At 37.5% G+C, this 12,372-nt stretch overlaps 1 pseudogene; it reads left to right on the forward strand.

Moving 5' to 3' along the window:
• The first annotated feature begins 10,390 nt into the window (after positions 1–10,390).
• On the forward strand, positions 10,391–11,365 carry LOC132429011 (calponin-3 pseudogene; annotated as a pseudogene).
• The last annotated feature ends 1,007 nt before the right edge of the window (positions 11,366–12,372 follow it).

Genomic DNA, 12,372 nt, shown 5'->3' on the forward strand with positions numbered 1-12,372 from the left:
GTCTTGGCAATGACAATGATATATATATATATATATATATATATATATATATATATATATATGAGAGAGAGAGAGAGAGAGATAGAGAGAGAGAGAGAGACTTATTATAAGGAATTATATAATAACATAATTATATATATTATAATTATATAATCACAATCATGTAATTGTGGAGGCTGGCAAGTCCAAAATTTGCAGATTAGGCCAGTAGACTAGAGACACAGGAAGTAGATGCTGCAGTTTAATTCAAAGGCAGTCTGCTGGGGGAACTCCCTTTTCTTTGGGGAATACAGTCTTTTTCCATCAAGGCCTTCAGCTGATTAGATGAGACCCGCTCATATCATGGAGGGTAATATTCTTTACTCATAATCTCATCTGAAAAATACCTTCACAAAAAATTCTAGAATAATATTCAACCAAATATCTGGGTGTAACCAGGTTGACACACAAAATTAATCATCACAGATGATATTTGAGAAATTTCTAAATAAATAAAAGCAATCTTATTCACTCAGAAAATAGGCAATTATAGTCTAAACTATATGGGGGAAATGAGTGAGATTGAGGTTGTTCCAGGATCCACTTTCTTCTTCACATTAGCACCAAGAGAGAGTGAGCAGAAGGAAGCCCTAGGAAAACAGGATTATTACCTTGATCACTATGTTCAAAGCTGGTAGACCAGTTGGCTCCTTGCCCTTCCTGACTTGAGCTGAGCAATGGGCAGCAGCAACATTAGCTCACAGGTTACAGCTCCGCAGGGACACAGGGGTGGGAAGGGCAGCACAGAGCTCTTGGAGGAGTAGGAATCACACACTCCTAGGAGTCAAGCTGAGGGACACCACACTTAGTGGCCCATCTCTTACTTTACCATGATCACATAACCAGCACCTAGCAAAAGGAAAACAGAAGTTCTTAAATTCAGAGATTAAAAATCACAATCAAAATCACCAGCCATCTGAACAACATATGCAAGGAACTGTAAAAAGAACAGTTTGACTAAATAACAGAATGTCAAGGAATAACATGGCATGAGATGATATTGGAGCATTAAGAAAGTAGATCATGCAGCACTTTGTAGGCCAAGAAAACATTTTAACTTCATCCTAAGGGAAACAGAAATCTGTTAAAGGGTTTTCATCTTTGATGTAGCATGACAAATTAAAAAACAAAACAAAACAGATCATATGGCTGCCAGTGGAAACTAGTTTGGAGGGACTTTCCACTTCCAGTTATGATAGAGTTGGTAACCAAGAAAACTTTCCAGTGGTTACCAGTGGGGAGAGGGAAGGGGAGAGGGGAAATATAAGGGTAGGGGATTAAGAGGTACAAACTATTAGGTATAAAATAAGTTACAGTGATTTATTGTACAACACAGGGAATATAGTCAACATTTTATAATAACTATAAACGGAGTAAAATCTTTAAAAATTGTGAATCACTATATTATACAGCTGTAACATATAAAATTGTACAGCAACTATACTTCAAGTTTTTAAAAGTTCTAGATAAAATATAAAGCCATCAAATGAACTAGAAAGAATATATGCAACATTGAAGTCAAATTCACATGAAGTCAAGAACCCAGATAGATAAAGGGACATAGAAACAAGTTTTTGGCCTGGGTTCAGCTAAACCTGCAGAACTTGAGCTTCGTTCTTCATTCTTTTTGGGTACAGGCAAAATAAGACAGGGCAAATCCAACCATAGTAAAGAAGATAACAAGAGACTCTACCCTCATGAAGCTGGTACCTAAACTCATTTCCTCCTAGCCCCTCTCTTGTTAAGGAAAACTGCCTCTTTCAACCATGGCACTGAGTGAAGGGGGAAAACACCCCTGTGAAATGTAACGTAAGCTGACTTTCTCATGGATTTGCACGTCAAATTCCCATGCCTGGGTAAAGCAAAATACCTTAAGTTGTGATTTTAGTTAAAATGATCCCACACAGGTAGTGCCTCTAGCTGCTAGAGAAGTAGAACAAATCTGCATTGAAGTAAATTGCCTTTATCCTACACATCAAAGAATTCCCACAAAAACATATGATGAAAATGTGCAGCTCACAGTAAAAGTATGGTAAAAATAAATTACTAGACACTAAATAAAACAAGCCATCATGAGTGAAGACCAGCCAAAATAACAAAGAGTTGTAACAGACTGGCAGATAATATAGAATAGTTGTTTACTATATTTAAGGTAATTTAAAAAAACTTAAATATCAATGCAGGGAACAGGAAACTAAAATGACAGAAAAAATTAAAGTATCAAGTAACAATTCAATAAAGAAATCAATAACTAATATTTAAAATAATCAATGGATGGTTGTTACAACAACTTAGACAGAAGTAAAGAATTTGTGAACTGGAAAATATATCAGAAAAAGAAATCTTCATTGTAACAAAAGAGGCAAATACATGGAAACCAAGAGAGATAACATACATAAGGGATAGAATAAGAAAGCCTAATATATATCAATCCAGACTCCCAGAAAAATAATAGGACAGAAGCTATATTTGAAGCAATAATTGCTGAGAATTTTCCAACTCTTATAGAAGACACCAATTCACAAATACTAGAAGTTTAATAATTTTCTAGTAGGATAAAAACAAGTCTATATTTAGGCACTCATCTGAACACCAAACATAAAGATATATATTAAAATCATACAAAAATACACTTTTTAAAAGGATAATAGACTGAGAATTGACTTATCAATAGCAACACAATGGAAGGGATATTATAGTGAAATAAAATCTTCAATATGTTGAAAAAAATAACAATTAAAATATTTAACTAGATGTTTCTGGTAACTGCAAATCAGCTTCTTGTAAGTAAATACTTCTTCTAGAAACAACTAGAAAGGCTAAACAAATACAAAGTAAAACAATAATCTGTTTGAAGGTATCAAAGACCTACCCAGGCACCAAGGGATTGAGGGACCAAGCACAGGGAATTGATCTTGACATCCACTGTCACTTTTCTCTCTGAGGCATTTGCTGACTTTAGATGATTAAAGACTGAGAAACTGAGCAGAGCTTTGAGTGGTCTTATAGGGCTGGGGCAAAATAGAGCTCAGGGCCAGAAGGAGTGGGGGGCCTGATAAACACCTCAAACTGTCCGTTTGAACTCCCAAAGGTCTACACTCTAAGAATAGGGGAAAATTATAAATAAATACAAACCCTGAAGCCCAGCTTGGAAACAATTTTAATTTTTAATTAAACTGAAACAATCTGTTCCAACCTTAACTGGTTGACAGAAGCAAAGTAAATGATTTTTCTTCAAAAAAAAAAAAAACAGATTAGCCATCAGAGAAATGCAAATTAAAACCACAATTTGATACTACTACATACCCATCAGAATACCAAAAATTAAAGAGACTGATAATTCCAAATGTTGGCAAGGATGTGAAACTGTCATGTGTTGCTGGTAGGAGTACAGACTGGTGCAAACACTTTGGAAAGCTGTTCTGCAGAATCTATTAAATTTCAGAACATGCACATACTTTATTCCCAAACAATTCCACTCCTAGGTACATAGCTAACATATCAGTATATGTACATAGAAGGATATATGTAGGCATGTCACTTAGTATTATTTGGAATAGCCTCAAGCTAGAACAATACAAATATCCATCAACCATAGAAAGGATAAGTAATTTCTAGTATATCCATACAGTGGAACACCATAAACAATGAAAATGACCAAACTATTGTTACATATATGGATGAATCTCACCAACATAATATTATACAAAATAAGGTAGAAACCAAAGAATACATAGTATGTAAAATTATTTATATAAAATTTGAAAGCAGGTGACACTAATCCATGGTTTTACATATCGAGATAGAAGTTACCTCTAGGAAGGATGGGGAGAGGAAGGTCATTAGGGAGCTCCAAATGTTTTCTGTCTTAATCTGAGTAGTGGTTACTCTGGAGTGTTCAGTTTGTGGTAATTCACCAAACTGAATACTCATGAATTATTAATCATCTGCATGTATGTCATATTTTAATAAAAATTATTTTAAAAGGTTATACACAGTGAAAATATCTTTCAAAAGTAAGGGCAAAATAAAGACATTTTCAGACAAATATAACAGCATAGAGCTTGTTAAAGCAGACTCATTAAAATAAGTTTTCAATGATGTAATTTATGCAAAAAGTGATATCAAATACAATGTCTGTGATACAAGAAGGAATAGTGAACAAATAAATTATTAATTGTACAGATAAAGGTAAATCAATGTTTATCGAGTCAATAATAATATCTTATTTGGTTTTTAAAAAGATGAAAATAAAACATTAAACAATAGTATATAATTTGGGAGTAGGTTTAAATGGAATTGAAGTTTTCTGAATTCTTATACTGTTTGAAAAGCAAGTAGGACATTAATTTTAGTTTTTGAAAAGTTAAGATTCATGTAATAATTTCTAGCCTAGACTCTTACAGAATAAAAATGGTGTAACACTTCCAAACTAGTAGAGGAAAATAGGAAAAAAGAATCAGTCCAAAGGAAAACTAGTGAGGAAAGGAAATATAACATAGAAAGGACAGAACAAGTAGAAAGCATACAATGAGTTGGTTCCTACAAACCAAAATAATCACTATCACAACAAATATAGATAACTTAAATTCCCCAGTTTAAAAACAAAACAAAAATACAGATTAAATAATATAAAAATCAATCCTAGGTATAAACTCTATGAAAAAATGATTTAAAAGATAAGAAAAAAGGATAAGGATACAGAAAGGTTAAAAGTAAAAGAATAAAAATTATATTTTAGTCAAATAATAACCAAAAGAAAACTGTTCAAAAGCTTTGTAAATATTAGGTTAAATGGACTTTGAGGCAAGGTATTCATAGATGTAGATGTAGATGAGAACTTGATACAAATTATAAGTTCAACTCACCAACAATTAACTATGTAAATAATTTGGTCACTTAGAACAGTGTAAGTTTTTTACACACATATTTATTTCCCTTGTTCTGTGAGTTTTTGGTCTATATGTGTTGAGAATGTAATTTATATGTGCCTAAAAATTTGTAGATTAAGCAGATAATCAGTAAGGTATAAAATATTTGAATAAAATAATAAGCTAATTTAATGAACACAACATAAATACAACATAAAACACTAAACCACAGAACAGCAGGATATACATTTGTTTTGTCTAGCCTACATAGAACATTTACAAAAACAGACTGCAGACTGGACAATACAACAAGGCATATTTCTAAAAGGGACAATAGAGATTTTTCTCTGATATCAATAACATTAAGCTGGAAATACTGATAAAAAGGTGGCTAAATAAACTCTGTATGTTTGGAAATTAAGAAATATACATCCAAATAATTCATACGTCTAGAGGAAATCACAATGAAAATTAGAAAGTATTTAGAACTCAATAGACACTATATTAAAACATGTGTCATATGATTAAAGAAATAGAGATAATTTTTACAGACTTAAAGCTTATATTAGAAAAGAAAAATGGCTAATATTTATTGAGTTAAGCATTCATCTTTGGAAATTAGAAAAATAAGAGCAAAATAAACCCCCCAAAATGGATACGTAGAAGGAAGTAATAAAAGCAGATGTGGGAAACCAGTTAAAGATTAGTGAAATGTTCAATTGGAAGTAATCTCTTTAGTGACATTGGAGATGGAGAAAAGAAGACTAAATCAAGAAATAATATGAGGCAGGAAGGGGGGATGGGATGAACTGGGAGATTGAGATTGACAGATATGCACTACTATATATAAAACAGATAACTAATGAGAACCTTCTATATAGCACAGGGAACTCTGCTCAATGCTCTGTGGTGATCTAAATAGAAGGAAATCTAAAAAAGAGTGGATATATGTATATGTATAACTGATTCACTTTGCTGTACAGTAGAAACTAACACAACATTGTAAAGCAACTATACTCTAATGAAAAAAAAAAAAGAAATAGCATGAGGCAGGAAAAAAATCTCTGTGAATCAAATGATATAGAAGAGTGAGGAGAAGGGAGATTTTAAGGTGTATTCCCCACTCTGGGATTAATTCAAATTCGTTTCCACTGGGAATTGATGAACAACTTGGTCAAATATAGGAAACACATGTTTAATGCAAACATTACCAGTACTGTGCCATTCTACATATTGGGTCTTATTAATTCTCATGACTGCTCTTTGAGCTGCACCTGTTAATATTCTCAGTTAAGCTGAGGCTTCAAATCTATTAACCAACCAAATCAAAGCTAGCATATATGTGTGTGTGTGTGTGTGTGTGTGTGTGTGTGTGTGTGTGTGTGTGTGTGTGTGTATATATACACACACATATTTATATATATATATTAAAATATATATATATATATATATATATATATATAAAACTGAGATTTCAATTGGGTCTTGCATTTAAGAGTCCATATTTTTTCTAGATTCCATTTCAAACATGTTAATTTGAGTTGTCATAAGAACACCTAAGAAATCTTGGCAAGTGTGTATGTTCTGACTATTCCAAAAAAATAGTCAAATATAGGATGAAGATATATTTCAAACGAACAACTTCATCAGCATGTTACTGAGTTGCATCTGTGATTTTTTTCTCATAATTCACTTTATTTTTCATCATGATATAGGTGTGTATCCTTTCCCAACAATTACTTTAATGCACGTAAAAAGCAGGGATTTATGAAATGTAATACTTTACAACGTATAAACTCTGGTTTCAATGTGCTCTGCTTGTTGATTTATGAATAACTTGTAGAATCAAATCAAAATCCAGTGCCCTTAAAAGTCCACTCAAGGGCTTCCCTGGTGGCGCAGTGGTTGGGAATGCGCCTGCAGATGCCGGGGACACGGGTTCGGGCCCCGGTCCGGGAAGATCCCACATGCCGCGGAGCGGCTGGGCCCGTGAGCCACGGCCGCTGAGCCTGCGCGTCTGGAGACTGTGCTCCGCAACAGTAGAGGCCACAGCAGTGAGAGGCCCGTGTACTGCAAACAAACAAACAAACAAACAAAAAAAGTCCACTCAAAAAAAGAGAAAAATTAGCAGTCTTCCAACATATAGATTAGATTGCTTTACCTGGGGTAACACAAGGCTCAACAGAGAGCAGTCTCTACCTTTTAACAAAATAATCTTGAAAGAGAAACTTTATCAGAGGAGGAAAACAGTAATTGTTCAAGGGAATGTCCAGTAAATAATAATTTTACATAAATACTGGGTTTTTTCATGAAACATTTCATGCCTGTCTAATCATACACAATGAAGAAACAAATAGAAATGCATTATTTTGCCATGTTAATTTCTGACAGCAAAATTGCTCAATGAATCCTAAAGAATATGTAATCACACATGGATGCTTCTTCCTTGTGAAACTAAAAAATTATTAGAGTAAAATTGAATATGCAAAAGAGTTCAGGAGAAAGATAATTTTTTAAAAAATCATTTATAGAAAAATAAGATAAGTTTTCAGGATATAGAAGGTAATGTTAAAGACATAGAAATTCCACTTTTTAAACTCAACTCTCAAATATTCAGGGATTAAAAACAAAGCTAGTTCCAGTTCAAGATGGTGATGCAGGAGGATCCTGAACTTAACTCATCCCAGGGACATACAGAACCTATAGCTACATATGGAGCAATTACCTCTGAAAAAATACTAAAACTAGCTGATCAACTCCTACACACCAGTAAGCAAGAAAATAACCCACACTGAAGTGGTAGGAGAGGCTGAGACACATTCTTTTTTTTTTTTTAGTTGAAATTGGTTGGCCAAGGTGAGAGAGTAGGAAGACCCTGAACTCACCTCCTCCCATGGGGACAACCAAATTACAAATATTTATAGAGTGACTATTGATGAGAATGACCTGAAGACTAGCAGAAAACATCTACAACTAAAGATATAAAGAAGGAACCACAATGAGTCAGGTAGGATGAGCAGAGACTTGGTATAGTCAAGACCCATACCCCTGTGTAGGCAACCTACAAATGGGTGAATAATCACAATTGCAGAGGATCTCCCCAAGTAGTGAGGAGTCCAAATATCACTTTGGACTACCCAGCCTGGGGGTCCTGTACTAAGAAGAAGAGCACCCAGAACATTTGGTTTTACGGCCAGTGGGACTTACTTTCAGGAGAGGCCCAGCACTGTAGAAAACCAGGACTCTGCTCTTAAAAGTCACACACAAAATCTCACATGCTCCAAGACCGAGGGCAGAAGAAATAATTTGAAAAGTGCCTGGGTCAGACTCACTTGCTGATCTTGGAGAGTATTCTGGAGAGGGACAAGGCAACTAGGACTCATGCTCAGAACATAGATGCAGGCAGCAGCAATTTTAGGGAACGCATTCTACCATGCTGGTGAACACCATTTTGGAGTCCTCCCTCTAGCTTATTAGCGCTGCAGTCCAGCCCTGCCAGTCAGTAGGTACCAGCCAGTAAGGAACAGTCCTTGGAACCCCGAAGCCAAGCAGCTAACTACATGGATACACAGCTCTCCCAACCAGAAGTCAGGCTTCCATAGACCTCCACTGAGCACCCCAGTCTCCTGAGACACAACACCATACAACAGAGGGCCCTGGACCTGGCCCCACCAACCAGCAGGGCAATACCAGCTCCAGGAGCCCCAGGGCCCCAAAGCCAGAAACCCTGGGCCATAGATCTGCCCACCAACATGTGGACACCAGTCCTGGGACTGGTGGTGGTGCTGGGACCACCACAGCCCCAGAGCCAGCCACCCTGGGATTTGACCCCACCCACCAGTGGGCCAAGATTAACCCAGGATCCAACCTCACACACCAGCTGGCTCACAATCTTGGGCCCCAGAGTGAAAGAACCCAGGACCCGGCTCCACCCACCAGTGAGCAGGCAATAGACCTAGGATCTGGTCTCAGCCGGCAGTGGGTGGGCTCTAGTCCTGGTACCCCCTGGTATGTTCCCTACCCACCAGCAGCAGACCCTAGCTACAGCACACCCTGGGGCCTTCAGCCGGCCATGTCAGGTACCAGTTCCACCCAGCAGTGGGCCAGCACAAGCCCAGGCACTGGCCTACCCACCAGTAGGCAACACCAGCTCTGGGACCCCTGGCCCTGCAGCCTGCTATCCTGTAACCCACACCAGTGGGCTGGCACTAGGACTGGGACTACCTGGGTTATGCAGCCAGACAACAAGACTCAGCCCCACCCACCACTGGTTGGAGCCTCCACACTAGGCAGAGCCTGGCAACAAACCAGGCCGGGAGTCAGCCATGCTTATTAGCATGCCCACAGCAGTCAGCTCTACCATAACAGAAGGACCCATGCAGCCCACATAGAGGTTATCCTAGAGCATATAGCTCTGGTTAGCAGAGGAGAGTGTGCTGCTGGGCTCCATAGGACATTGCCTACATAAGACCACTTTTGCAGGATCAGGCAATGTAACCAATCTACTAATTTCATAGACATAAAACCACTGAATTAGGCAAAATAAAACAAAGGAATGTGATCCAGATGAAGGAATAAGATAAAACTCCAGAAGAAGAACTAAGTGAAGTGGAGATAAGCAATCTACCCAATAAAGAGTTCAAGATAAGATTACAAAGATGCTCAAAGAACTGGGGAGAAGAATGGCTGAACACTGTGGGAAGTTCAACAAAGAGTTAGAAACTATAAAGATGAACCAAACAGCACTGAATAGTACAGTAAGTGAAATTAAAACTATACTAGAAGGAATCAAGAGTAGATTAGATAAGAAAGAGGAATAGATGAGTGAACTGGAAGCACAGCAGTGGAAATCACACAAGACTAAGAGGGAAAAAAGCTAGCCAAATTGAACAATACATTAAAAAATCATACACTATGATGAAGTGGATTTATCATAGGGATGCAAGAATGGTTCATTATCTACAAATCAACCAATGATACATCACATTAACACATTGAAAAAAAAAATCAAGTGATCATGATCATCCCAAAAAATGCAGAAAAAACTTTTGACAATATTTAACATCCATTTATGATAAAAATTCTCAACAATGTGGGTATAGAGGGAACATAATATTAAAAAGGCCGTGTATGAAAACCCATTGCCAACATTATACTCAATGGTGAAAAGCTGAAACCATTTTGTCTAAGTTCAAGAACAAGACAAGAACACCCACTCTTGCCATGTTTATTCAGGATAGTATTGGAGAGTTCCTGAGGGATTCCGGAGCCAACCGGGACGCTCTGTGGGACCTCGTCCGACTGGGTAGCCGAGGCACCGCCCGCAACCCGCCGCCGCGTCAAGGCGATTCATGCGCCGCCCAGGAGAGCGAGCTCGGATCATCTTGTGGTGCGGCCACGCCTCGGGGCCAGGAGCGGGGAAGCCGAGCACGAGAAACCCCCGGACCAGAGCTCAGCCTCTTCCTGCCGACCGAATCATCATGACCCACTTCAACAAGGGCCCTTCCTATGGGCTCAAGATTGCTTCCAAGTATGATCATCAAGCAGCAGCAGATCTTCGCAATTGGATAGAAGAGGTGACCGGCATGAGCATTGGCACCAACTTTCAGCTGGGCTTAAAAGATGGCATAATCCTCTGCAAACTCATAAACAAGCTATAGCCGGGCTCAGTGAAAAGGTCAATGAGTCCTCATTAAACTGGCCTCAGTTGGAGAATATTGGCAACTTTATCAAAGCTATTCAGGCTTATGGTATGAAGCCACATGACATATTTGAAGCAAATGATCTTTTTGAAAATGGAAACATGACCCAGGTTCAGACTACAGTGGTGGCCCTAGCAGGTCTGGCTAAAACAAAAGGATTCCATACAACCATTGACATTAGAGTTAAGTATGCAGAAAAACAAACAAGACGTTTTGATGAAGGAAAATTAAAAGCTGGCCAAAGTGTAATTTGTTTGCAGATGGGAACCAACAAATGTGCCAGCCAAGCAGGTATGACAGCATATGGGACTAGGAGGCATCTTTATGATCCCAAAATGCAAACTGACAAACCTTTTGATCAGACCACGATTAGTCTGCAGATGGGCACCAACAAAGGAGCCAGTCAGGCGGGGATGTTAGCACCGGGTACCCAAAGAGACATCTACGATCAGAAGCTAACATTACAACCCGTGGACAACTCGACAATTTCTCTACAGATGAGTACCAACAAAGTCGCTTCCCAGAAAGGAATGAGTGTATATGGGCTTGGGCAGCAATTATATGATCCCAAATACTGTGCTCCTCCCACAGAACCTGTCATTCACAATGGAAGCCAAGGAACTGGAACAAATGGGTCAAAAATCAGTGATAGTGATTATCAGGCAGAATACCCAGATGAATGTCATGATGAGTACCAAGATGACCAAGTATCCCAGAGATTACCAATATAGAGACCAAGGCATTGATTATTAGATTCACAGAGGAGCTCAGTATTTAGCCTGTTGTTTTTATTCAGTGAGAACCAAGCTAGCCTTGAGTAATTTTTACCTTGTCTTCCTAAAACACTATTATGCTTATTGTACCTAAAGGAAATACTGCCTTACATACATTCCTTTTTCCTTTTTCTTCCTCTTCCCTAAATAGTTGCCTTTTAGTGCTGTAACAGTTAAATCCTACAGCATAACCAATAACTCACATATGAAGTAAAAAGGAATATGGTGAAAGGGGAGTACTCTTGCACAGTCAATTCTTTTATTAAAGATCTATGCATTTTTACAATCCTCTAATTTAATTGGTATTTTCAAACAATAGTAAGTATTTTTTTTTTTTACAGTTTAGTATTGGTTTCTACATGGAAGACTAAACTCATGCTTATAGCTAAATGTGTTCTTTGCCAACTAAATTTAAGATGCAACATTTTAGAAATTTATATATCAATGTGTTTACAGTATTGTTTGCTAATTTTTAAATAAAGTCCTGATCAGTGTGCCTTTGTGATTATATGTGTACTCATTCTTACCTAAGCCGACAAGATCTTTTCCGATTGGTGTTTTGAAAGGAGTGTGTACAAAGCTGGCCTGCAGACATCGATGTCTGGGGGGTGTGTTTGCTCTTCCTGTTCGTGTCAATGTATGGATGTAGAGTTGCTCTGTTTTCTTCCACTGTATTTATTGCTGCATTTCTCAGCATAAACTTATCCCATTGTATTTTTTATAAATAAATATTTTTTTTGAGAAAAAAAAGATAGTATTGGAAATCCTTGCCATAGAAATCATACAACAACAACAACAAATCAACTGAATCCAAATAGTAAGGAAGAAATAAAACTATCACCGTTTCATATGGCATAATATTGGACTGGCCAAAAACTTCTTTCGGGTTTGTGCGTAAACTGTTACAAAAAAAACCTGAGTGAACTTTCTGGCCAGCCCAATACTATATATAGAAAACCCTATAGATTACATCAAAAAACTAATAGA

This window comes from Delphinus delphis, chromosome 8, assembly GCF_949987515.2.
Source record: "Delphinus delphis chromosome 8, mDelDel1.2, whole genome shotgun sequence".
NCBI classification, from domain to species: domain Eukaryota; kingdom Metazoa; phylum Chordata; class Mammalia; order Artiodactyla; family Delphinidae; genus Delphinus; species Delphinus delphis.